The sequence below is a fragment of the Mus musculus genome, chromosome 7 (assembly GCF_000001635.26).
Source record: "Mus musculus strain C57BL/6J chromosome 7, GRCm38.p6 C57BL/6J".
Lineage (NCBI taxonomy): Eukaryota > Metazoa > Chordata > Mammalia > Rodentia > Muridae > Mus > Mus musculus.
Window position 1 is genome coordinate 68,111,628 of NC_000073.6, and position 26,676 is coordinate 68,138,303.

The following is a 26,676-nucleotide window of genomic DNA, read 5'->3' on the forward strand; positions in this document are numbered from 1 at the left end:
GTTTATGAGAGTTTTCTCATCAAAGAATCATGTTCCAGCTAAAACAAAACAACTCTTGTCTTTACGCTTACTTCAGCTTTATTTTCTCTTACTCAGCATTTTAACTCCACCAGAATTGATATATCGGTTCAATAAGACTTGAGCCGTCTGGGGACCAATTGTGTAGGAAAGACATGGAACTCTTTAGGTTACCAGAAATCCCAGGAGTTAGAGTCTCTTTCTCCATTGTGGATTCATGTGACTGCTCAAAGAGAGGAGGCCTCACCAAATGAACCATTTACCTAAGGGCCCTTTGCCCTTTAAACTGAAAGGGTTTTAGTTGGAGATGGTATTTGGGGCACCCCATAAGGTAGCTGGTATAAACCTAGCAGTTAAGAAGGAGTCAACCTCTACTTCTGCACACATGCATTTACTTGGGCTCAATCTGCTAATGATGGTTTGGGTTGAGAATTTGGTTCAGAGGTTAGAGGTCATGACCGTCTAGATACCCAGATACTTGCCTGTGTTTATGAGGGACAGGATTGATCTGTTCACCAGGTTTATATTGATCTAAAAATCACATCCTGTGTTACAATAACTGCAGACATTTTAGATGGCCAGGAGGAGAGACCACGCCGCACACTGACTGAGCTGCCAGGGAAGAGCAGCGTAGTAACTGGTAGGCTGATAGGGCAGGACCCGACAAGTAGCCAGCCTTCCCCACTCTGGAGACTATACACACCCCATGCACCCCAGTTCTGACTTGGAGCTATTATTCTACCGAGCCCATTGGAACATTTTCCAAGTAGTTTTTCAGTTTGGCAATAAGATAGGTAGGAACCCATCCATAGCTGATACAAGCAAAGTGTGAGTACACATCTTTTTTTCATTACTGCACTTTCTACAGAAGGCTTGGAGGATGGGGAAAGGGATGATTTTAAGGAACAATTTTCTCTTTAATGATTTCTTTCTCCGTACAAAGGAAAAGGACTGAAGGTGTAGGGTCAGTGAAAGCCAGGCAAACACAAGAAGTTCACGTAAGTTCAGTCCACAGCCCCGTTGAGAGAGAGAGAGAAACAGAGAATATGAATTTCTATACCGAGGAAGGACCCAAACAACCAAGAGTAAATGTTTTGCAACTTAAGGAAGTTAAGTTTAGGGAACAGGATGATCAAAGAGCCGGAACAGTCGCAGTCCCTGTAGACGAGATGTTGCCGTACTCTGTAGACAGAAGAAGTCTAGAGCAAGTCTGAGCAGCTTCAGACCTGGCTGCTTTCTGGAAAGAAAGCTGTTCCACAAAACCTCTGGAACCAGCTCCTATAGAGCAAAGGATGACATCATTCCTTAGGACGCTAAAAGTTGGTTCCAACTACATCTTCTAGAGAACCACACAGCTGTGTTGTCAAGGGTGGTGCACAAATGGGGGGAGTGTGTGATGTGGACCTTTGTGGAAGAATAATGTGTTTATAAATTTGAAGTTTGTTCTCTGTCTCTCTCTGTCTATCTGTCTGTCTCTCTCTCTTTCTCTCTCTAATCTCCAATGACATTGTGACTTCACTCATCTTCTGTCTCACCTGAGTAACATCCGATTCCCCAAAAGTTATGAAGACATGGAGGGAGCAAAATCGGAAGAGCTGTAACACAAGCCAGCTCTGTAGTATAATGACCCTACTTACCAGGGACAAAGTGACAAAGCAAACTAAAGAGTAAGCCAGCCTCCCAGGCTCTCTGCTTCCTCCTCAGCTTCATTTAAAAAAAAAAAAAAAAACCTTAGAAAAAGTTGAAAACGGCACAGAGAGTTCCTGAAATGTCACCCAGCTCTCCTCATGTTAACATCTTACATAATCATAATCCAGTTATCACAACCAAGACACTAACATTGGCACAATATTCTTAGCAGGCTTTATTTAAATTCCACCAGTTTTCCCACTAACGTGCTTTCTTTCATTCCCAAGTCTTTGGTCGTGTGGATGTGTCTTATCTGTGTGGTCTTCTCGAGGCTGTGATGGGTCTGCTTGTCTTGCTGATTTTGCATGGTGTTGTCACTTTTAACGAGCACTCATCCTATGACCCCATAACCTGCTCTTAAACTGGGGTCTCTCGTGACATTAGGTTTGTGCATTTGAGTGATTAACTCCTTCAGGAAGGGTATACAGTGCCCTCGGTGTGTCACTGTGCCCAGGGTGGCACCAGTACATCTGTGATGGGTGGCGTTACTCTTGATTACTTGGATGAGATGTTATGTCTGAGCCTTCACTGTCCCATGCTTACTGATGACTTCAGAGGTAAGACTTGGAGCTTACCAGCCCCAGCTACTTATTGCGATGCCCCAGAGGCAGTTTCGTATTTCTCTGGTTGTTTCTGAAAGGAAGGTGGTACCCTTGCTTAAGTTTGAACATTCATTCACATGGCACACTATTCTCCAGATAACTTTGTAGGAGACTGAAAGTGACTTTGAAACAATGGAGATGTCTTTGTCATGGTGAAAGAATGACCCTGGGTATGTCTTCATCACCTGGCCTGGAGACAGAGTGTCCCCCTCCCCCCCCCCCCCAGTTCTAAATTGGATCTGTCCTATTCCTGAGCCCCTTGGAGCATTATCCAAATAGTTTCCATAGTCGGCAAGTCTTCTGACATGGCTTATTCATTGATCTTACACAAACATCTTAGACAGTAGGGGACTGTTAATGAATAGGTGTGGGATTCACCTTTATTGGAAAGAATTTTGATTTTGTGATTTCAGCCTTTTCATTATCTGCCACTAGCCATTTATTATATGCTGCCCAGACTTGGATTTACTTTGCCTGCAGCTTTCTGTAAGTGACCATCCTTGGGAAAGGGTGCTTATGAGCCTCTCAGAGAGAGGGTTGTCAGATCAGTGCGGGAAGTGACATGTATCTCTTTGAGGCTGCACAAGGGGTACAAGTTAGAGATTAGAAACATATGGAGGTTAACCCGGCTGGTTGGGAGGGATTCCTAAGCGTATCTGCAGATTTCAGTTAGCCGGGCCCCTCAGACTTTCCAGTGGCTGGCTGTCCTGAAACGGGAGAGAAGAGGCAAGTTACACATCCTGCATGGTGATATGGTTACTGATACACTCTTGATGCATAACTGTTAGAAGGATGAGATGAAGACAGAGTCCTGGTCAGGGATGGTGGCCACTGTAGCTGCATCCAGAAAGATGAAAGTTGAAATGCCTGTTTTGCATCCTGCATGAAAATTAACACATGCTACTAAGATCCCTTTGCTCTGCTTCTGGCTTCACTGTTGAAGATGCTATCTGGAGTGTCAGTAACTAAAATTATTCCAAGATTCATTGGGATTGGGATAACTAGGGAGTAGAAGCAGGAGAGATGCTTGTGTTTGCTTTCTTGAATTCTTCACTTTTCTAAGAGCTGGGCACACCTTCTGCGTGACAGTCACATCTCCGCCCCTTGCTTTTGCCCATCAGATTCCCCCACCCCCACTCCCCACCAGCACAGTGAGGGCAAAGGGCGTTGAGAGGCAGACTCATCTGAGCAGAGTGTTCCCTTCGCTCCGCTCATCCCTGTTTGTTCATGGATCCCAGTGCCCAGAGCATCCCTGTAGAGCCTCAGAAGTGGGACAGAGGACAACTTAAATAAGTTTCCAGCCAAGAAGCAGCTGGCTGCAACTTCAGGGGAGGTGCTGGGCTCCCTTGTCGCCGCCTGAGGCGGTCTCCTCCTGCCCCTCCACTCTCCTCTTGTGACGACTCAGCTGATCCTGGAAAAATACAAGTATCCTCCTTAGTGACCGTGGGAGAAGAGGGACTCTTTCTTGCTGGAAAAGTTTCCGTCCCTGCAGTCTCCACTCAACTCCAACTCTCGCCAAGGCCACCGGGACTGGAGCGCTCACGAAGCCATGAACGAACGGCATTATCAGCCAAGTTATAGTTCGTTAGCCTTCCAGGAAGCCTTTGCCTGGATTGCAGTGATAGCCAGCACGTAGGGCCTTGCTGTATGCTGAGCTTCCCATATACAAACTCAGTCTTCACATAGATACAGTTACACTCCAGCTCTAACCTACTTTAGAGCTAAGTGCTCCCAGATGCCGGTAGTAGTTGTAGGGGGCACGGGTGCAGCAGCATTGGTTCTGGGTGCCCCATTAATGAAACATCTGGAAAGCTCCAGCTTCATTTATTCATTAAAGGGACTCCTTGCTACCAACCCCGGGGTGCTGGATACCCAAAGTAGCTTTCAGTAGGAACCTCTACCCACCCACCCTGCTTCTGCAGCAGAGACCTCCTCTAAAGCAACAAGAAGAGTGCACACTCCCCAGTCCTCCGTGAGAGGACTGAGGCTGAGGTATTTGCAGGTTTTAGAGTAGATGCCTGTGTGCTCAAATGGTCTTTCATTCTGCATTTCATTTTGCAAACAATTTACTCCCCCCTTCCCTGACCTGTTCCTGCTGCTGCCCGTCACCCAGACTTCCAAACCACATTATTGCATCTCGTGGTTACCTTTGACAGGTCTGATTCTGAAAACCCCATTTTTCACTAGGCTTTGAGATAGTCCTTGTGATTAACTTTTTACCTCTGTAAGTCACTGCCCCTCGTAATTTTAATTACATGGTCCATTCCTTTTCTTCTTCTTCTAAGATAATTTTGCTTTTGCAGTTGGGGTGGGTCATTGAGCCTTCTCTTCTTGACTGGAGCCATTCTAGGAGGATGTAATGAACGAGTATCATAACTCATGATGTGAAGATCTTTGAGGGGAGAAACTGGAAAAGAAAAACAAACAAACAAAAACAAACAACAACAACAAAAACCCAGTATGTTCTACCTGCCTTAGAGCTTGCATGCTGTGGTGGCCAAGTCAGGTTTTTATAGTATGCTATTCCTTCAGATGTCACCTAAGCCTGTGGTAGACTGAGTAAGTGAGCTAACATTAGGATGGAGTGGGAGCGTGGGAGTGAGGATGGTACCGGAGGCCCTGCTGTGTCATTAGGTCATTTGCAGTGTGAGAGTGTGAGCTAAAAAACAGTCTTACCGCCATGATGAGCTTTCAGTTCCATTTCTACAGGGCACGGGGAAAGCCATTTCCTATGCCCCCTAGAGCTGTGCGCCAAGACTTCGATGGTGTGGTGGGTTGCACCTGTAGTTCCAAGAGTAGTTGGAACCCAACTTGATTAATACAGCAAGTTGAAGATTAGTCAGGAGTACAGTTAGACCCTACCTAAGAGAGGCAGTGGCAAACAACAGTTTCACTGTCTCCACCAGGGTAAGTTTCCCTCCCCATACCCAACCCCTGGCCCCCGCCCCACCTTCTCCCTCTCTTCTTCACCCCCTTCTTTTGTTTTTGTTTGTTTGTGTTGTTTTTTGAGGCAGGGTCTCTCTATACAGCCCCTGCTGTCCTGGAACTCACTGTGTAAAGCAGACTGGCCTCAAATTCACAGGGACCCGCCTGCCTCTGCCTCTACCTCTGCACCTCCTGGATTTTTGTGTTGGTTTGTTTTTTACTTTTCCTGACAGGACAGTCTCCAGCAGCAAGTTCAGCTCTGGACCACACACGGTGTTTGTCTCCTGCACCTACACCTTGTCTCCTGGCTCCTGGTGTGTTCCCCCTTGCTGATGTCAGGAAGGAGGTGGAGTTGCTAGTCTTGACTAGAGATTCTGCCAGCATCCAACAATACACTGCCAGCGGAGTGTCTTCAGACTATAGAAACAACGTGCGGAAACATCTGCAGAGTGCGCTGGAGAGGCAAGCCGCCTTGCCATGAGCAGGAGTTGGCTTGCCTCTCTCTAGTCCTGCTCCCTGGGCATGGCCGCTGCTTTTTCTCGACATCTAGAGGATTCCGTCCCCCATTGCGTGGCATTTTTTTGTCTTCATCTGCTCCTTGAAAAGTTCTGAACAGGGGCTTCTACCTTGCTAGCTTCCCCAGCAAAGGTGCATTTTGTCACTTGGAAACAAGCCACTTTTGGCATCCTCTCTCTAGATTATCTCCTCCCTCCAGCTCCCTTAGAAGGGGTTTTTCTCTGTGTTGTTTTGCTTTTGTTTCATCCATCTCTGTAGAGAGAAGTAGAACTCTGGACTAGAATACATGAACAAGGATGGCCTCTCTGGAAAGTTCCAGAACGTGTTTCTTCTGCTCTGTTCCTTGAGTGACGTGGTGTAGAAGCGAGGTAGGCCTCATACCTGCCAAGTCCGCACAACCCAAGCTTGGCAGCCCTCCCCGTATTACCCTGCTGTCTTTGATAAGGAAAGGGCATCCATATTAAAGCTGGTTTTACTCCCAGGGGCTAACAGAAAAGCAATCTATTGTCCCATGGAGGTAAAAGCTGTACTCCTCAGTAGGGTCATTGTGCCTGCCTCCTGTTGCTTTGGGGGGACTGAGGGAGTGTTTATAAAAACAAACCTGTAAAGTAGAGACAAAAAGGCTTTTCCCCCTCAGCTTAGCCTTTCAAGTTAAGGTACTCACTTTGCCTGACAATAATAAAATGGAGAGTTGTAATTAGAAAAGGTTGGTGCAGTTGGTACGCCAACAATCATTATTTAAGACTTGTTTGGCCTTTCCTTTTTTGGTCAGTCATGCAATTATTTCTGTTGAAGCACAAACCAGAACCATCAGTTAAAGGCTAAATCAGGGCTCAGGAAATGCTCACTGTGCTTCGGCAGAGCAAGACAAAGGCCCTTGTTCTCTAGGTCCTCTCTCTCTCTCTCTCTCTCTCTCTCTCTCTCTCTCTCTCTCTCTCTCCCTCTCTGTCTCTCTCTCTCTCTCTCTCTCTCTCTCTCTCTCTCTCTCTGTGTGTCTGTGTGTGTGCGCGTGCACACACGCACGCACGCACATCAGGACAACTTTGTCATTAAAGTCTTTCAGCATAAATCAGGCTTGTTTTTATGGAAGTGCAGCAGGATCTAAGCGCTCTGCCTTGAGCCTGAGCGTCTAGAGTGGAAATAGAGTCATAAAGGCACTTGCACCTTACTTCTTCGTGCAGGATGAGTATTTGTAGAAAATGTTTCAGAATGCAGTCGCAGTCCCACTCTGTTCCTTTAGCAACTGGTAGTATCCGGAGCGTCGCCAATAAGACTTCAAGTTGTGTTTGCATCATCAGGCTTGGTATGGGACTTTGAAAGTTGTGAGTTTGAGTCTCTTCTCTCAGCACACCGGTGGTGGGTGTTCAGCTTGCTTGTTGATGCGTATGTATTGTGTCAGTTTTGGCTGTTGAAAGTGCTCCAAAGGAGGCCGGGCTGTAGCTTAGCTGGCAGTGAGTTGTTAGAGTGCTTCTCTGGGGTGCGTGGAGGCCCTGGGATCCAGTACAACAGAAGCGGTGGAAGGGACTGGGTCAGCTGTTAAAAGTCATCTTCGGCTACATACGGGTTAGCCTGGGATACAAGAGACCTTGTCAAAGAAAAGGTTGGAGTGCTCCTCTTGTTTTTAACCTAAGACACCATCTGAGAGTCTTACTGCTATTTAGTTTCATGCTGAATGTTTTCATTAAATTTGTTAAAAACAAATTTGGTTATGTATATAAGTATCTTAGAAAATAATTTATATATTCAATATAAATGGAGTGGACAAGAACTATAAACTGCACTCTGTTCTTCATACTGAGGAAACCGCAGAGATTATAAGAATAAATGGCACAGGGCTGTTTTTCTTTGTTTTTGTTTCTTTCTTGATTTACATTTTGTCAGTTTGTGTGTGTGTGTGTGTGTGTGTGTGTGTGTGTGTGTGTGTGTGGGCAGATGACCGTGAAGGCTAGCTCTCCTAAAACTAACTCTGTAGACCAGGCTGGCCTCAAACTCCAAGAGAACCTCTGCCTCTGCCTTCTAAGTGCTAGGACTAAAGGCATGCACCACCATGCCCAGCCTTTTTCTTTGTCTTTTAACTGACCTAGTGAACAAGAGGGAAGAAGGAAAACATGACCATTAACAACTTCCTTGACTTCCAGTGGGCGCCCAAGATGAAATTCTCTGCTGATCCTGAGAGGGTTTAGAGATTTGTTGTTGTTTGTGGTCCCCAGTCCCGTCCCGTCTCCCCCCCCCCCCCAATAAGTAAAAAATCTTTTACTCAACACTTGCTGGAGAAGAAACTCCAGTCTGGGCCTGGAGTCCTGTTCTTGTCAGTGGTCCGCTTTCCCCTGGGGTGAAGGGCCCCATTCTGCAGCCGCTGAGGCACTAGGCCTGCAGGAATGCCTGCGAACCGAGGACTCAGTGCTCTGCTCCTCTTTGTTTGTTTGTTTTCAGAGCAGATGGGTTTGTTTGCTTTTCGCTTAAACATTAATCAAAAATCAATTTCTGGCTATGTAAGTGGCATTAGATAATTCTCATTCTGGCTACAGTAAATAATATCTATTTGTTCATGTTAGATAAGTCTAGCTAGTGGTAAAATGTAAAATAGAATTACATGAGATATGACATACAGCTATGTGTTTTATAAATTAATGCTTTTATGCATGTGGGAGGAGAAGCAATTTAACTTACTGACAAAAGGAAAAGCAAGGGAGATTCCAAGAGAAAGGAGAGGATACCAAATGCAAACAAATTGGGACGATAAAGGGAAGACGGTAATTTAGTCCAATCTTTCCAGTAAATCGTTACAGTAAGTTGGGGAAAGAAGCATTAGGAAGGAATATTGTAAGCCCTGAACATGTTTATATCCTCTCAGTGCTTTCCTAGCCCTACTGTGTTCAGGAGGGATGTAGCATGTCACATAGTTGAGGGTATTATCCCTGGTGCAGATGGGATGTCTGCTTGTAAATAAACTGCCAGAATTCATTGTGTGTGTGGAAACATAACTACCATTTTCATGAAGCCAAAATAGAAGTTTACGTCCTGCTAAGTATTTGTGTATCTGTACGTGTGTCTATAGAGAGTCTTAATTGTTACGATTTGAAATACACAGAGAAAGCAGGAAGTTAACTAAAAGTGCCGTACGTGTTTCTCCCTTTCGTAGATTTAGATCTGCTAATTGCAAAAAAAAAAAAAAAAAAAAAAAGCCTGTTTTTAAATCAATCAACGGGAACTTTTTATGGCTTTTCTTAAGACTCGTTTAGCTTTGAAAAGGCCAAAAGTTTAATGAAGCTTCTACATGCCAATCTCCTTTTCCTTCTCCTAGAGAATGTGCTTCAACTGTAATTGCGTTTGCATTGTTTAAAATACTAGTGATTCCACAGCAAACCTCTGAGGTAGCTGAGACACAGAAGCAAAGCCGAAGGATCCACGTGTCTCGGCCTGGCGCCATGGCGCCCACCGTGTAGCTCCAGTCGGTGTCCTGGGTCTGTTCCTTTCTCAGTAAGTCCAGAAGGATTTGGCCAGCCCCTCAAACTTGGTAAACTCTGAAGTCTGCACAGTCAATGTTCAATAACACTGAGGGTAAGAATAAATATAAAGAAGTTAAAAATCTAGACACTTAAGCCCAGCTGGTTGATGTATGTCTTTAATCCCAGCACTCCAGATGAAGAAGCAAAAGGGTCCCCACGCGTCAGGGGTCAGCCTGGTCTACATAACTAGTTCTAGGATAGCCAGGGCTACGTAGAGAGACCATGTCTCAAAACAAGGGGAAAAAAGTGTATTTAGACACATATTTAAGCGGAATTTATAAAATTAAGTAGTAGAAATTTAAGTCGGTGTGTTTTATTTACAAAACAGGCATTTCAACTTTTCCTAAGAATTGTGCTATGGGCTTTATTCTTTGTTGACCCCGATACAGGAACACATCTGTCATGGCGGCCTTTGAGGCCCTTCTATGCATACAGTCTGGAAAGTGTTCTCTTTTCCTCCCCACTGCCCCGCTGATATTCCTGCATTTTTCTCTAAGGTTTTGTTGTCCATGAGCCATCTGTTTGCAGTTGGTTGACAAGGTTTTGTTCTCCCATGTCACAAGCATTGATTGCATATGTCCGTTTTCCGAATGCCATACCCAGTGGTCCTGATAGCAAATTACAGTGGTTAGTGCTCAGGGCTCCAACTCACAATGCCTGTGAGTGTTTCAAAGTAGCTGCTGCTATTACTGTTGTTGTCATCATCATCATCTAAGCTCCTATTTCATAGTAGATATAGTGAATATTAAAAGCACCCTAATGGACTACAAATTTTTTTTACTACACAATTGAGTTGCAGCCTCACAAAACCAAAAGTTGGAGATATGAGCCTAATGAAAACTCGACATTAGTGGCAGCTCCCAACTGCCTTCTCTGCATTGTCACAAGACATCATATGCTGCTCACACTATTTCTACTCCACCTTTTGCTTCTCGAAAAGAAATGTCAATTTTTCCAAGGAGTCTCTGTTATCAGCCAACAGAAAGATTCTTTGACTCTGTACATTTCTTTTTAACCCTGAAATCAAAATTTACTCCTCAAAATGCTTTATAACATTTTTTAGCTTAGGCCAGTTTGCATAAGGCATGCATAAAAAAACAGATCTCTCCGTGTGCTGACAGTGCGTTTGTACTTTGGGGTTTTGAACTCCTAAGGTCTTCCTTAATTCCCCCATGCTTCAGCTAGCTGCTTCTCCAGTAGTTACTAAAGGGATCATTGGATACACTAATGTTTTTCTGAGTAGTGGCCAGGGTGCAGGTACAAGAGTGACTCTCCTAAATTGAGAAGTAATAAATGGATTCAGAGAGAAATCGGGGTTAGGCATAATTGTTCTTTACTGCCCTGTCTTTCAGTGCAACCGCATTGGGGAGAATCTTATCTTCCCATAGCTCCTGAGAACTTGAGTGACTCCTGCCAGTTCTTTAGCAATGCTTCGAGGAATGGCCCAGTCTCTGATTCTGTAAACTGGGCTTCTCAGAGGTTTCTGTGTGGAACAGGAGAGCATTCGGTACTTAGGGATTCAGTTCGGGGAACAGCAGAGGCTAACTAGTGGAAGATGGTGGTGTTGGGAGCTTTCTAACCAAGATTCTGCAAGCACAGGGACTGTGGCCATGCTTGTCATCATCAGAGCAAAGGTGTTTACTCGAGGAGCTCCTTGAGGACAGATATGTGTGACTGTGTTGTTGTTACTAGCCAGGCACTTCCCTATGCCGACTATGACCTCAGCCCAAGAGGTCATAGGTTAAGAGGTCTGGAATGAGACCAAGGCTGGGCAGCTCTGCTCTGATATTTATGCTGGGACCTCTTGGTTTGTAAGATGATATTTTAGTTACGTTTGTCTGTTGAGACATGGTTGCACTATTTATTCCAAGCTAGTCTGAAGTTAAGACCCTTCTTCCATGAGCCCTCTTGTTCTGGGATTATTGACACCACCACATACAGCTGGTTGTTTAATGTTCATAAAGGGACATACCTTTAAACACACAGCTCTGAAACAGGAAACTTGGTTTTATCTCATAAAACGTTCAGCAGAACATCATGGCTATCACGTGTATGAATGAGCTCATCAGACATGAATGAGCTCATCTGTATGTCCAGCTCTGTGGGGTTTCTCTGGTATAGATAGATGCATAGCTGCTATAGTAGCCTAGCTGAGATACTTTCCTAAGGCATGCACTAAGGCACGCAGTTAGCTTTCCACCTCACCCACACTGCCCCAAGCCCTCAGTCTTGTTCTCCCAACACTTTCCACTCTTGGGTTAGAAGCTCCCCATATCCAGTCTTGCCTCTACCAGCTAGTGCTATGCCCTACATCTGAATTGCTTACGTTGTAAATGTCAAGTCAAAATTTATTGGTTTGAATTGAGTTGATTAGAACCTTGGTATTTTAGCCCAAAAGTTGAGGATACCCAAGATACAATTCATAGGCCACATGAAGCTCAAGAAGAAGGAAGACCAAAGTATGAGTGCTTTGGTCCTTCTTAGTAAGTGGTACAAAGTACTCACCGGGACAAATGTGGAGACAGAGTGTGGAGCAGAGACTGAAAGAAAGGCCATCCAAAGACTGCCCCACCTGGGGATCCATCCCATATACAATCACCAAACCCAGACACTATTGTGGATGCCAAAAAGTACTTTCTGCCAGAGCCTGACAAATACAGAGGTGGATGCTCGCAGCCAACCATTGGACTGAACATGTGGTCCCCAATGAGGGTCCCCAGTGGAGGAGTTAGAAAAAAGACTGAAGGAACTGAAGGGGTTTGCAACCCCATTGAAAGAACAATGACATCAAGCAACCAGACCCCCCAGAGCTCCCAAGGACTAAACCACCAATACATGGAGGGACCCATGGCTCAAGTCACACATAGCAGAGGATGACCTGGTTGGGCATCAATGGGAGGAGAGGACCTTGGTCCTGTGAAGGCTCAATACCCCAGTCTAGGGGAATGCCAGGCCACCAGGCAGGAGTGAGTGGGTGGGGGAACACCCTCATAGAAGCAGGGGGAGGAGGGATGGGACAGAGGGTTTTTGGGAGAGCAGGAAAGGGGACAACATTTGAAATGTAAATAAAGAAAATATCCAATAAAAAAAAATAATAAACTTCATACTAGTGAGGGGAAAAGACCTTTGGTGTCGTTTATTTATTGAGAGTTCTAAGAGCACAGGGAACTTGGCAAATAGCTCCATCAATGGCATGATTGCCACACAAATGTGGGGAACTGACTTCAAGTCGAAGAATCTATCTTAAAAATCACGGGCACAGTGGCACAAGCTTGAAATCTCCGTTATGTAGAAACAGAGGTAGACAGACCCCTGGGGCTTGTGGCCAGCCACTTGTTTGCTTCATTGGTGTGCTACAGCCCAGCAAGAGAACCTGTCTGAAATAGGGTGGAGGGAGGAACAGCACCCAGAGTTGCCCTGTGGGTTCACACATGTGCATACATGCTCAGATTCTAAGGGCATGGAATTAAGCATCTTCTGGAAATAACATAAGCCAGACTTAGTCATGTGATAACGCTACAGTGTGCAAATAATTTGCTATACAACATCATAGAAGAAAAGTTTTTCCCAGAGAAAAATGCTTAAAAATTAATAAGAAAAATAGTACTGAACAAAATGCTGCCAAATATAAATTCAAATAAATGATAGAACCATACCTTTAATGCGAGTCTAACCAATGTTAGCAAGATGTCAGTTCTTCCTGTGTTTATAAAGTTAATATACTTCAAATACTATGTGGTTTCTTTTAATTATACAAACTGACTCTACAGTCGTCAATAATAGCAACAATAATAATGGTGATAATAGTAATAGTGCTAAACAAGCCCAACGAAATTACCAGATAATTAAAGCATCCCATGGTGCCTAAGTAATTAATGATTAAATAGCTAGCAAGGTGCCAGTATGTGAAGGGACAGAATATGATATCCAGCCGTAGATGTGAGAACATGTGGCCGTTCGTTGTTTAATAAGATGACGTTTTATATCATTGGAGCAAATACGCTCTTTACTTAACTGATGTTGGATCATGGGTCCATCCTTGTTAGACTCTAAGTGAATTCATAATAAAGGTGTAAACAACAACAAACAAACAAAAGAACCAGAAATGTTGTAGTAGAACACATCAGAAAGTCCTTTTTATGAGTATTCAGAGCTCCTCCCAGCCCCCCATGCTTGAAAATCTAAAATGTTCAGTCACAGATTCTGATGACAGATCTATAGGAAAACAGCCCCACTTGGCAGAGGGGGCTGGAAGATGGTGTGTGTGTGTGTGTGTGTGTGTGTGTGTGTGTGTGTGTGTGTGTGTGTGTGTGTGTAATGGAATGTAATTTGCCAGCATTTCTGATGTACCAGTGCCTGTGCCCTTTGACATGGTAATTCTCCCAGGATGATCACCCACAGACACACCAGCACACCGGTGAACTGACAGGTGTATTAGGCCACTTTACATGGTGTTGTCTGAAATGACAAGTTCTATCAGTAGAGGGATAATAAATAGGTTTACTGTTATCTCTCAAACCTGCCTCCTCATTAGAATCATCTGGGACTTTGTTTCTACTGTTTCATTTCAAGGCTCACGTGATAGCCTCTAAACCAACTAAATCCGCTTCTGGGGAAGTAACAGTGATTTAAACACACAGGCAAGGTTGGGGACCACTCAGGGTTATCTATAGAGCAGAATGCTGTCTGTGAAGATAAGATGGCTGTTTTCTTGTTTTAATACTTTCATCCATATACAAAATGTGCTTTGATTACCACCCATTATCTTCTGTTTGTCCCTTCTTTCCCTTCTGTATCATTTCCTCCCTCTGTACAAAGCCTCCCTTTTATTTTCATTAAAAAAAAAAAATACACAGATGAGATAGGCTTTGGTCTGGCCAGCGTCACTTCAGATGATTGTCCACTCCTTAACTTCCCGCCGATAGTTTGGTTTTATCCTTGACATCTGACACAGCTGTGCGTGTGCATCACATTTCCTTCATCTTTTCCTGGTCCCATTGCTTGGCTGATGTGGATAGTAACGTGGATGTGTCGTGTGCTGACTTAGCATCACATCTGTACATCCCGAAGTGAGGTAGTAGCACATTTTTGGCCATATAGGCTTCCATAGTATCTAAACTACTTCATTTTTATTTCCACCAACAATGTGTACAGGCACATTTCCCCCTGCATCCTTGCCAGTGTTTGTTGATGGTTGTCTTAATGTGCTCCATTGTGAATGGGGTGAGATTTGAATCTCGGTGTGGTTTACATTTGCATTTCCCTGGTGGCTAAGGGTGTTGAGCATTTCTCATGTATGTATTGGTCTTTTGTGCTTCTTTTGAAAACTGCCCATTTGATTAATTTGCCCATTTATTGGTTTGATTATTTGTTCTTTTGACATTTAAATTTTGTTCTTTATATATTCAGTATATTAATCCCTTGTCAGATGAAAAGCTAACAGATTGTCTCTTCACTGTCTCCTTTGCTGTTCAGCTTTTTAATTTGAAATCCTATTTGTTAGTAGAGAAGACATACCGTTTGTAAACATAGACAGATCTAGAATACATTAAGCAACAAAGAAAAAAAAATAGCCCACTTACTGAAAGCCAATTGAGTGTTCTGTGTTATAGTTTTTATATATGTAATATATGTGTGGTGTTATTATTTATGGTGTTTGATAGGGTCTGTAATCACCGAAAAGTCAAGCTTCAGGCATGCCTGCCAAGGGCCGTGTTAACTTAAAGACGGGAAGACCAAGACTTAGGCAGCACCAGCCCCTGTCCTGGGAACCAGTTCTCTCTGCTTCTTGACTGAGGATGCAGTGTGGTAATGAGCATCCTGAAGCTCAGGCCATCATGTTTGCCTCACCGTGATGGGCTTTGAGCCAGAATACAGACTCCCAGCTTTACATTGCTTTAGTTGGCTATTTGTTCCCAGCTAATATACTGTATATTTTGTTAGTTTTGATTTTAAACCGTGCATTTGCCTGTACCAGAACAAATTCTATTCACAAACAAGTATCTGTAATCTTAAGGTGAAATCTGGTACCACTCTTTATCTACAGGTTTACTCTTTTCCACCATTAAAGGCTTAGAAAGATGGAGGGTTGATGACAGATGTCACATGAGGGCGTAAGCAGAGACTGAGCCCCAGCTGTGGAACCCCACAATTCTTAGAACACTGGATATGGCTGTATGGCGGACAGACTAAACTGTGAGCAAGTCAGTGACTGGTCAGATAGAAAAGGAGATGACAGTTCAGTGTCATGGTGGAAAGGAATCGGGGATGTGCAGAGTTGATAGCATAAGAGCCAGGAGGAGATCTCTGATTGAGATGGAGGGGGGAGTAAGAATCCACCTCAGAGACAGAGGCCTTCAGACAGAAAGCAGGGGGAGACCATCACAGCCACAAACGGAGCATGGCGCTGCTTCACCCCTACAGATGGCAATGGGTTGGTTATGCAGATGTACAGGTGATACCACTTCTGAAATTTTGCCTCTCCGCTCTTCCTTTACCAACAAACCATGCTAGTTCTAGTTTTGTAGCTAATTCTGGCCAGAGAAGTAAGAACGGAAAGAGACCTCTCTGCTCTTGGTACACAGTGTAGTTGGTGGGAGGTTGTGAAAGGTATGCCAAGAGAGGAAGTGATTTTAGGCAGAGTGGAAATTTGCCAAGTAGAGAAAACAGAGTTGTTGACCCAGCAGAGAAAACACATTAATTGCACGTGTGTAAGGAAAGATTTTCAGGGGTAGGCATACTCAGGATGCTAGGGAAGAATCCTAGAAATATTTGGCAAGTTTGCAGCGGGCACTTTAGTAGAAGCCCATCTCCACTGAAGACCCAAATCTGAAGATAATACCATTCCAGGCCTCAGGAAGTTCAGGGTCTTAACGTAGGAGTGGAGTCTAAATACAGCATTAAAGCCCTATCAGAGACTTAGTGCTAAGAAAACAAATTTCAGTCTTCTGCAAGAAGTGGGGTAGCTGGGCCAGGGAGAACGGTGGAGAACAGTGGCCTCTCCTGGGCAGGCAGAGGTAAAGTCTAGAAAGCATAAAAACCAACGTTGAGTAAAATGATGTGTGTGGTCTGGGCAGGGACCTGGGAACAGAACAAAGTGTCCAGAGGGAGGGTGCCTACAATGAAAGTAGCTACTGGTTTGGGGTCTGATGCCAGGCTGCAAGGACCAAGGAAAGCCTAAATCCATGTTTTATACAGCAAAGGTGACTTGGGGTGAACATTTACTGGGGTTGCTTGTGGCAGGCTCCATAGGAGATAGCAGAGGTGAGGGACTAGAATGGCAAAGGAGAATGCCAGGTGGCCAGTTTGCACTGTTATCTCCTATAAAGTACCCGTTATCGATATATCGTGATACCGATATATCTTGATTGTGAAAAGTGACAACGTGGTCTCTGTATATTCAACAAGCATTGAAGTGGAGAGAGCCGGCTTGGCTGGCCTCCTGGTCCCCTTTTACATTGAGGAGGCTTGCTCAGGATAGCGACTTGTGAGCATGTTTATGTGCGGGGTGAGCAGAGCCCCCCATCCTAAGAGCAGATGGTTTCCTCCGCCTGGGGTCCTGTAAGGATGGTGAAGCTGGAGTGAGGGAATGGGAGATTCAAGTGAGACTGCCAGAAATACTATGGGCAAGGCAAGTTAACCGCTTATTTCTTATCAAGTGGTCCCAACGCCGTCATGTGTTGTTTCTTTTTGTGTATGTTCTCCATCCCAGCTGCTCCCAATAGGCTCAGAGCTCCTAAAACTTGCTATCAAAAGATGTAGCTGTGTGTCTGGTGCACCAGCATGCCATTAATGGCGTATTGTATAGTGCAACAATTTTAGTGTGTGATTTAAAGCAACTTTCGTAAAAGACAATTTTAAATTTTTATTCGACGGTGAGGAAGGGGCTTCTGGACAAAAGCGACTAAATCGGTTATCATTCCATTGGAGACTTCGTCAGCCATACAAGAAGTGAAAATGATGGAAACAAAACCTTTGAGGTTCTGCACAAAACAAAAAAACGATGTGTGGCTTAAAGTCAGCAGTTCTGGCTCGGGGGGGGGGGGGGGGGGGCTCCAAACGACGCCTCCAGGTGCTGACTTTTGGGGCCACCCCCTTCCTGCCCTCCCCGCTGTGGCAGCCAGGATTCCTTTTGTCTCGGGTGCTTCCCCACCCCGCCCTGCCAGCCAGAGGGAGCTGGCACCGGGCGCCCTCCCCACCGCCCCTGGACCAAGGTTGTTTACTACTTTCTACTCGGAATAACACGCCAATCACCAGGGCCCGCCCTCTCTCTCAGCCAATCAGTTTGTTGGGAAATTCCACCTTTCCTAAGGGCCCAACCAGCGATTGGCTGCAGGACTTGTCAGTCAAGCTGGCATCCCGCAAGGATGCAGCTGGAGTATTAGGGACGCGATCACCAGAGCCGAGGAGGAGTAACCTTCCCATAAACAAGATGGGGGGCCCCCCAAGAAAGCACGGATTGGGGTGGGGAGCTGAAGCTCAGCCCAACCCCGGGGCCCCACCGGAGTGAAGAGGGCCGAGCGCAGAGCCGGGGAATCCCTCCCTCCGCCTCCCGCCCTTGCTGCAGTTGTAAACACGCTTCCCTCCATGTCTGTTTTTCTTTCTCTAACCGTGGCCATTACAGGCTGCTGTTTACAAAAATCCTGCAGGGCAGTGCTGTTCTCTAGGATCCTGTCCTCCATTCACCTTGCCTCAGGACCCCTTTTCAGGCTTTTTTTTTTTTTTTTTTTAATTTTCTCCCCGCTGCTAGGCACAAACTGAAGGAAGCTATTGGGTCGTGCAAGCTTGTTTTCCTTTTATTGCAGCACGCAAAGCAAGTCACGCTGTAGCAGCAGCACCATTTCCCAGGAGAACAGGCTGGCTGGCCATTAAGAGCACCGCGCAGCCTAAACAGGCGTAGCTCTAGAAGGACTGGCTGGGTTTTTGTTGTTGTTATTATTATTACTGGTCTGAGTCAAGCTGGATGCTATTTTGATTCTGCATTTTCTTCCAAAATTCGTCTTGAAATCTATCCCCACTTACAGGTTTGGGATTTACACCACCACCCGGCGCACGCCCCTTTTCATAAAGGCAGTATTGTGTTGAACTAAATGTTTTTCTACCTTCTCTGATCTGAATCAGGTTTCCCATTTCTAGCAGCACAATGTAGTTGTATTCTGTGTGGTAGGGGCGTAGTGGACATGAATTATTTGCGACAGGGTTGCCTGGAAGATACGGAGTGGAATTTGCGTGGCACGGAACAGTTCCCAGTGCCCAAGGTTTCTGTTACTCTGGCTCCAAGCAGGAAGCGCAGGCAATATGGCAAAACACAGCACGTGGCATCCCATTCAAAAACGCTCTTTTCTAGAAGCTGGTATTGCAGAGGATATCCGATCTTGACTAGTTTCACCACCACCACCACCCCTTTCACAAGCAGAAAGAAAAACTAATGTACGGAAATTTGGTGTAGATATTTAGTAGGAAGCTTTGTTAAGTGTAAAGGCAAGGTTTGGAAGTTCTGGCGAGAAGCTGAAGGACCTTGTGGGCACGCTTTACAGGATTTAAGGTTGTAGGAATTGTAACCCCCACATGGGAGGCCACGGACCTCTGGGCTCCTCTAGACTTAACACCCTGCAAAGTTACTGAGCTACAGAGCCCTGGAGGATCTTAGGGTTGATGCTGAGGGAGAAAGGAAGGTTGCTGCAGGTAGGAATGTGGGTGGCCCTAGCATGTTCTGGCCAGGATTGGATTTCCAGGAGTAGCTTCTATGGCTACCTGTGTGAGTTTGTGGAAGACTCCAGTCTTAAGTTATGAAAGCCTGGTTAGGATCTCAGTGGATGGTTGGTCTTTTTTCCTACTTACTCATTTGTTTGATCCCAAGCCCCAAACCACCCCCCCCCCTTTACACACACAAGCAGCTTTCCCCAAAATGACCAAGTTAGTATGTAACACGCTACCGTTATATACTGAGCTGTCGTCAGGATTTGAGTGGAGGTGGCTGTGTCGCTTGTAGTAAGGGGAGGTTACGAAGGCCACAGCTGGGGCAGAGTTCTGCCTCAGGGCTACAAAGTTCCTGGCATCATTACCCCACCTTATGAAGTTACAAACTGGGCAAGGGGTTGAAGGCAGAAAGAGACCGTAATGAAGAATGTTGTGATGATGTGTGTACCAGCTCCTGTCCCTTATTAGCTGCCTCATCCAGGCCAAGTAAGTTCACCTCCGTTAGCCTCCTTGTCCACTGCCTGAAAGGAAAGCCGTGATGTCTGTGTATGGCTGTGAGGGCTCAATGACCTTTGTCATGCAGTGGGCTTGGTACCAGCCTGGGACTCCTGACAAATGTGTCTTACCCCTTCTTTTTTCCGTGACCCTTCCCTCAAACCTCCCGCTTGCTCAGGGCTCATCTTTTCCTGGTGATTTGTGTTAACCGTTCCTCCCTGGCCAAGTCAGCCTGTTAATTTTTCCATGCCAACAGCTTCCGAGTGCCAGGAAGTCACGTCTGAATAGCCAAAGTATGTTTTCCTGTAGGAGAGTGCCAGCGTGCCAAGTGGCACGTCCTCAGTTGAGCATGCAGAGCTGGGGGGGAGGGGGAGGGGTGGTGAGACCTAGCTGTACTTCCCGCCATGTCTTCAGATAACTTTTTGAATCACGAGTGAAGTCTTGACTTAATCCCCTGGCTTTCATAAGCAGGGCAGAGCAGTGGCCCCGGCCTGGCTCTCAGTTCTTCTTGACCTGATTTCACCCTGCCACCTCTGCCTGTGTCTCCCACCACATCAGTACACACATGGTATGTGTGCGTACCACAGTGCTACCTGGCTCCTGTGGTGAGGATCTGAGGTCTCTCTCCAGTTGGGGAAATGGCCTCCTTGATGCCATTTGCTAGAGCACTTCCTCAAGCTGACCTCTCCATATTCTGTCCCAGTAGTACCTTTGTTCTTCTCAGTCCTGTCTCTGCTTAAGGGACAGTGGCGTCCTCTTGTGATGGATCCTTCTGTGATTCCTGTGGTTGACTGACTTTTCTTCCCACAGAAAGTAGTAGTTTTCTCTGCACTCTAGGCCAGAGTGAAAGCTGTCTGTCTGTCTCTCTTCCCTCTCAGTAGAATTCTGATGCCTGGAATTCAGGCCTGACCCTTCTTTCTTAATCTGGAGCAAACATGGTAATACCTCTTCCTTGGGGAGTTGTGAGGATTAACTGTGCCCGGCTTCAAGTTTATACCTGACAGGCACCCAGGAAGGGGGAAGAGTTATCTTTTTATCATCCGTAGATGGAAATGTTAGTGGCTGTAGAGGTCTGCCAAAAGAATGGCTGAGAATTATGTAAATCAGGGACTTGATCACTGCTCTTTGACCATTCCCTGTAAGGATCATACGGTTTTTATACTTCCTATTTGGTAACCCTTTGATAAATCGGAAATCAGCCTTTTGTATAATACGCTAAGCTAAAGAGCTAGTGTTTCATCAGTGATTTTTTTTTGAAAGCTTCTGGAAACCCTAACCTGTGGGAATTGGGTCCAAGAGGGAAGTTCAAGCCACCAGAGGGCAGAGGGAGTTTTTGTCTTTACTTCTGGGGTTATTGGTTTGAAGTTCTGACTAGTGAATGAACGAACGAATGAACGAGTGGTACTTGATATACACCTCCTGGTCTTCTCAAGCTGGTCTTTTTGCAGACACAGGCCCGACCCTGATGAAGCTTGTGAAGCTGCGGGATATGGCCACAGAGTGGATGTATGATGGGCAGGATCCAATGATTCTGACAGCCACAGTTAGGTGAGCTGGGTTGTGCTGAGCTCTGCCCAGTTCCCTCACCCTGGAAGGGGTCTACTGGCTGGCAGCAAGCCAGCAGGACTTAGGAGCCTTACTCAGCACTGACGTGTGGGATGCTTACAAATCATGCCCTTCCTTGAAAGAGATCCATTCAGCTGTCCTACAGCCAGCTAATAGAATCAGCATAGTCTGTAATCTTTACCAGAGCTTTTCCATTTATATACCTATAACTCTATGTGATCTGGCAAGTCAGTTTCGCCCAAGCCTTGGTTTCCTCCTCTTTATTGTATAGACAATATCCAGGTGAAGGGTAGGTGAAATAGTATATGGAAAGTGAAAAGCTCTGGGCCATTTAAAGACGAACAGATAGACATTAGCTCTGACTGTACAGATATGTAGACAACGCTAATGCCATTTGGAAGGAGCCATTGTTGAGCATGGAAGAGACTGAGCTGTGGTATACTACCTGAATCAGTCTTCTGGGTTGCTCTGAGATTGCATTTGAAAGTAAAGAGGTTGCTATCCAATATAAAGACTTGTATCCAGGCTCTATAAAGACGTGTGTCCAGGCTCTAGAGGGATGTTGGCTGTTGTTTAACAGAATACCATTCTTCTTTTGTTTCATTCAGTCATTTCCCAAACATCCAACCATCTGTTTGGTTACAAGCATTGTGCTTATAATAGGGGGGTGCAGCATCAAAGAGGGGCCTTACTCTCTGCTCACACAGGGCTGAGTGTTGGAAAGGAAATAGAGAGGCACGGGGATGGAGACACCTGCCCTCTCTACAATCTGGTACGTGTGTTGACCTGGGATGCTCTTTCCCTGTAAAAGCAGTCATTTGCCCTTTCTTCTGTAAATATCTCCTTTCTCTGTACGTAGGGACCCCACTCAAGTCGGGTTGTTAGGGAAGAAGCATTTTACGGTAGAGAGTAAGGGGCCAGGCCTGGGGAGAGAATGCATACCCAACTTAGCTTTGTACATGAAGTTGCTTAGGGAAATGCACACAAACACAAAGGCCTGACAATTACGTAACCTGTGTAGAGTAACACACACCTGGCAGTCCCAAAGGGAGCCGGAAGATCAGTTCAAGGCCATCTTCAGAGACATGGCGAAATTGAGGCCAGCATGAGCTATGTGAGAGCTGGACTGAGACCACACCCCTGCTCTTCTGTCTGACCTGCACTGTTACTCTGTAGTCTTGTGCCTCGACAGATCCCCTGTGTCTGCCCTGCGTGTGGTAGCCGGGAGTTGAGTAGTTGAGAAACATTTAGGATGTGGTGAGCTCTCTTCGTTGCACTTTTTACTTAATCTTAACTGTTTCAAGTTTCAGAGGCCTCCTGTGGCCTCCTGTGGCCCCTGAGCAGCACAGATCAAGATGCAGATTAACAAAATAATCTCTAAAGGATGTGGATTGGGGTTTTTTTGTTTTGTTTTTTAGTGGTTTTTTTGGTTTGGGTTTGGGGAGGGGGTTGTTTTTGTTTTTTGTTTTCTGTTTGTTCTTTGTCTAAAGTAATTAGTAGTTAAAGTCTGTATATATCATTTTCCCTATCCTATTTAAGACTAATAAAAAAAAATACATACACTTAAAAATGTGTATTTTAAAAATGTGCCGTCCAGCCTAGAGCCTCTGCCTGCTCATACACACTAAGGCTGTAGAGTGCCCCTAAGAACTGGGTACTGAGAGTGACCTGCTGTGCGTGACTGACTAACAAGGGGTTAACAGGCCCAGGGAAGAGTTTGAGAGAAAGCAACTAGGACAAGCTCCATGGTTCTGCCAAATGGCTTTTGATTCATAGGTATTCAAAAGCTTTTGTGGCTATGAAAATAAACTAGATTTTAAAACATTTTGAAATAAAATTGAAACTCATTTGAGCTGAAAGCGTTGAGTTGCTTCTTGTTTTTTTTTTTTTTTGTTTGTTTGGTTTTTTTTTTCTTTTGGTTTATTTGTGGCTCTGTCCCCCTCAGCTTTGCTATTTCATGAGATTTGGAGAATAAAGCCTAGCCGGTCAGTTTCAATTTTATTTAAATTCATTTTGCCTTCATTCTCCCTCATCCAGCTCAGTCCTGTGATATATTGGGATCAGAGTGCTCGCAGGAAACGTTGAGATATAAAAACATTTTCATGAAAACGTTTCCACTTACACTTAATTTTTTCTCAATAGAAAAAAAACTATTTCCAGCTTAATCCTGCCTCTCCCCTCTTGAAATGAATTGTGTGCTTTAGAAATAACATCAATCCACACAAGGACAGACTCAACCATTTAATGGAAGGTAGAAAGGCTGGAGAACACTGCCTTCAGAAGCACACACTCTGCCTTTCTGGATGGTCAACGCGAGCGCGTTTCTCATCTGGGCCCCGGTTTGTTCCTGAACAAGACGGCAAGCGGGCATAGCACTAAGCTGAGGCCCGCCACGGGGAAAGCCTCTTGCTCCATCTTAAGCCGTCATCCCATCTTTACCGTCATCGCCCGAGTTTTATTTTTGAACGACTTGGGAGCATCTGCCAAGGCTAGCTGATGTTGAAACTTCCTTTCTGCAAGTCCCCTATGACATCTGGGTCCAGCTATGTGGGAAGGTGTTGGAACACGCCGTGGATGGAGCCTTGCTCACTCTTTTCTTGAGGGAGGAAAGCAAGCCATCTCCTCTCAGTGGTGGCATTCCTCCTTCCCTTGACTCTTGGAAGACACTGTTTCCTACAGCAGTGTTCTGCTCTTGAGAAGTCCAGTCCCTGAGGGACAGAAGCCTGTCTTCTAAATAAGCTAGGGGAAGCCATAAAGAAAATAAAGAGTCCTAGCAGGAATATTGGCAGTCCCAGCTTTACTGTGTTCTCATTCCAAGTATAAAACCCACTGACACCAGGGTCCCTGGAAAAGTTGACCCTGATCACCTGTGGGATATTGAGCCCTGTTTTGAGAGTACATTTATCATTTAGTTTTTGCTGCAGATTTTGGTAAAGTCTACCAATGTTATTTTCCTGGTGAGCAAATAGAAGTCTAGAACTAAAACTAAACTCTGTCTGTCTTTCTTGTGCACAGACACCCCTGCCCCTGGTAAAACAGGGTTTAAACTAAGCCTCAGTTTTAAATGTGTGCACTAGAAAAGGATATTAGTTCCCCTGTAGGTCTTCTCCTGAAGAAGATGCTTCTAAGCCTCCATGTGTGATAGGAATTGAGCCTGGGTCCTCTGGAAGAGCAGCCAGTGCTCTTCACTATCAAACCATCCCTCCATTCCCAACTTAAATGTGAGCTTAAATATTGAAACCTTTTTAATTACTTAGTCCAGTTTCAGTTACAGCCAAAAATTTAGTGAAGACTGTTTCAGACTCAAGCTCCTGACACTATAGGAGACAGGTTAGTGGTAAGTCAGTCTTGAGAAAGTCACTAGGTAGCAGGAACCTCTCCTCTCATGCCCGGGGACCAATATCCCTCAGTGAGAAAGCGTGACCAGGTGATACACAGACCGAGGGCTGAGACTTCTGCTCCCGTTTTCCTGCACTGTCCCTTGCTGGAGATCTTTCCAGCATGCATTCAGAACCGCTGCACTTTTTACTCTAGTGAACACTGGTTATTTCTTACCCGCTCAGGAACATCAGCGAGCATACATAACTTGTATTATGCTTAATCCAGCAGTGCCCTCCGGCGTGAGAAGGAAGCAGTTCGCTCTCTGCTGACAGTTTCTTGCACTCACTGTGTTCTGACGGTCTGGGTTTATCATTTTTATGCCTCCTTTTCTGTTTAATAGACTCACCCCAGTAAGAGAAGTCTGTCTCCATCAGCTCCTCTGCAGGTGTTTATTTGCTTGGAGTGCTTTGAAAAGAGATGAGCATTGCTTGTTACCACTGTGTGAGAGAGCAAGCAAGCAGCAGCTCAGAGCTGGCTGCTTCCTGGTTCCCAGCTACACCCTAGAAGTATGTTCTTTTGAGGGTTGGGTTCTGGAAAGTGAACGACAAGTCTGTGAGTTACCCTTCACGTGAGGTTGGTTTGCTCTCCTGACCTCCCTCTACCTACCTGCTTCTTTCACAGCATGGCGTTTCTGGAGTCATTAAGATAAAGACACATTTAGCTGCATTGTAGCCTCCAGCAGAGGTCAAACCCATCTTCACAAGGATGCAGTTCTCACTACTGCGCCTATCCTGGACAAGTCCTCAGGTCCTAATTTCATGACTTCCTGTGCCTTCTCTCAGATAACCACCTGAAAAGGCTTCTCCCAAGCAGCTCGCCGTAAGCGCTCCTAGTCCTTACCACCAGCCACCGTCAAGAGCCCTCTTGGTCCGTCTCTGTCCTCAGATGTTCCCTGTGAAGAACACAGCCTGTTACCCTCTGGGCTACCAGACACCATGAGTCTAGTGTTGGACTCTCTGCAAATGAAGTGCATTATAATTTAGGAGGCAACCTTGCATAATATACTAGAGTCTGGCTCCTGGCCTGGGCCAACCTGAGTACCTGTTCCCTTCAGCCATACCCAGGCTATCTAATCCTACACATGTTGGGCAGGCCTTTGTGTCTCTGCTGCCTGTCTCTAAAGGGGGCTCAAGCCTGAAACCCCAGCTATTCAGAAGGCTGTGCAGAAGGGTTTCTTTTTTTTTAATTTATTTATTTCTATATAAGTACACTATAGCTATCTTCAGACACTTTTTCGTCTCTCTCCCCAGCCCCGTTCGCTCCAACCCAAAGATGTATTTATTTATTATATGTAAGTACATGTAGCTGTCTTCAGACACCCCAGAAGAGGGCATCGGATCTCATTAGGGATGGTTTGTGAGCCATTTCAACTCAGGACCTGTGGGAGAGCAGTCAGTGCTCTTATCCGCTGAGCCATCTCTCCAATCCTGCAGAAGGATTTCTTGAGCTCGGGAGTTAGAGATGAGCACTGGTGATGAAGTAAGACACCAGCTCAACAGAGAACAAACTTGTGTCATACCATTGATTCAGAGGACTTAGCATAGCTCTCGGAGCCAGCCAAGAACCTGGACCAGCTGTATCCACTCCTTTCTGTCTCATTACCTGGAGGGGGCACCTCGACTCCAAAGAGACAGTGCATCCCTTTGCGGTGGAGTACTCCTCTGTTGTGCTATACACGCCTTAACACTCAGCATCACCGAAGTAAAAATGGTAGCCTTCTTACATTCACCTGGGGCCTTAGTTTGTTCTTCTTTGCCAGTGAATATAGTTACATTTAAGGCTACTCCCAGAATGAAGAATCTCAGGTTGTTCTAGTCAAAGCTTGACAAGGTCTTTTTACTGCCCTCACTACCACCACATAGTGATAGATGAGGAAACTAAGGCTTGTGATACTGGGAGCTGTCTGCTTACACATTAGTCTCCCTCTCCCCCTTGGAAAGAGTGGGATCAATCTCATGTTAAACTTTCCAAGCTCAGAGGATGCTATCTGTGACAGAAGACAGAACAATGTCTGCTCCCATAAACAAGGACTCCAAAGGACCCAAAAAGGGTGTGTGTGTGTGTGTTTAGTTTGTATGGATGTTTTGCCTGGGTGTGTATCTGTGTACCACTTGCGTGCTTGCAGCCTAGGAAAAGGGCATGGGACATGCGGGACAAGTGCGACAGATGGTTATATTCTCGTTGAGCATCTCGTTAACGGCTTTCTCTTCATGAACACTCAGTGTACCCTCCACTTCCGTTGCACTGGAGGGTAACATGAGATAGATGGGGAATTG

The 26,676-nt window shown here is 45.4% G+C and overlaps 1 protein-coding gene and 1 long non-coding RNA gene across 5 annotated transcripts in view; one reads left to right on the forward strand and one right to left on the reverse strand.

Moving 5' to 3' along the window:
* Igf1r (insulin-like growth factor I receptor) overlaps positions 1 to 26,676 on the forward strand; it is a 281,412-nt gene that overhangs the window by 159,371 nt on the left and 95,365 nt on the right. The gene's annotated exons all lie outside the window — the stretch shown is intronic.
* Positions 23,248 to 25,566, reverse strand: Gm51488. The gene is made up of 2 exons (XR_003946795.1): positions 25,007 to 25,566; positions 23,248 to 24,805 (listed from the first exon to the last, which is right to left on the reverse strand). It is a non-coding gene; the product is annotated as a predicted gene, 51488 (long non-coding RNA).